Here is a 301-nt window from a genome sequence, read left to right as displayed (position 1 = left end):
GTCCTCTCCTGCCCCGCTGGCCTCTCCACTCTCTGCCTAGCGTAACTAATCATGCGCTAGAGGAAGACGAGAAGGAATCCGGATCTCGTAAAGAGACTCTGGGCTTGGATCACGGAGACATACTCAGAAGCAGACAGGTCTTTCCGCTGGGGAGCGGCGCGGAGGGGCACCCCGCGGGACCTGGACTACATTTCCCAGGAGGCGCTGCGCGAGCGCCGGGGCGGGGCCTCAGGGGCGGGGCTGTGGGCGGAGCCGGCGGGGCGGGGCCTGCGCGCGGTCGAGTCCCGGCGCGCGCTCCCCA

The sequence above is a fragment of the Tupaia chinensis genome, unplaced genomic scaffold, assembly GCF_000334495.1.
Source record: "Tupaia chinensis unplaced genomic scaffold, TupChi_1.0 Scaffold000538_1, whole genome shotgun sequence".
In the NCBI taxonomy this organism is placed as follows: Eukaryota; Metazoa; Chordata; class Mammalia; order Scandentia; family Tupaiidae; genus Tupaia; species Tupaia belangeri.
Note: the sequence above shows the minus strand (reverse complement) of the source record.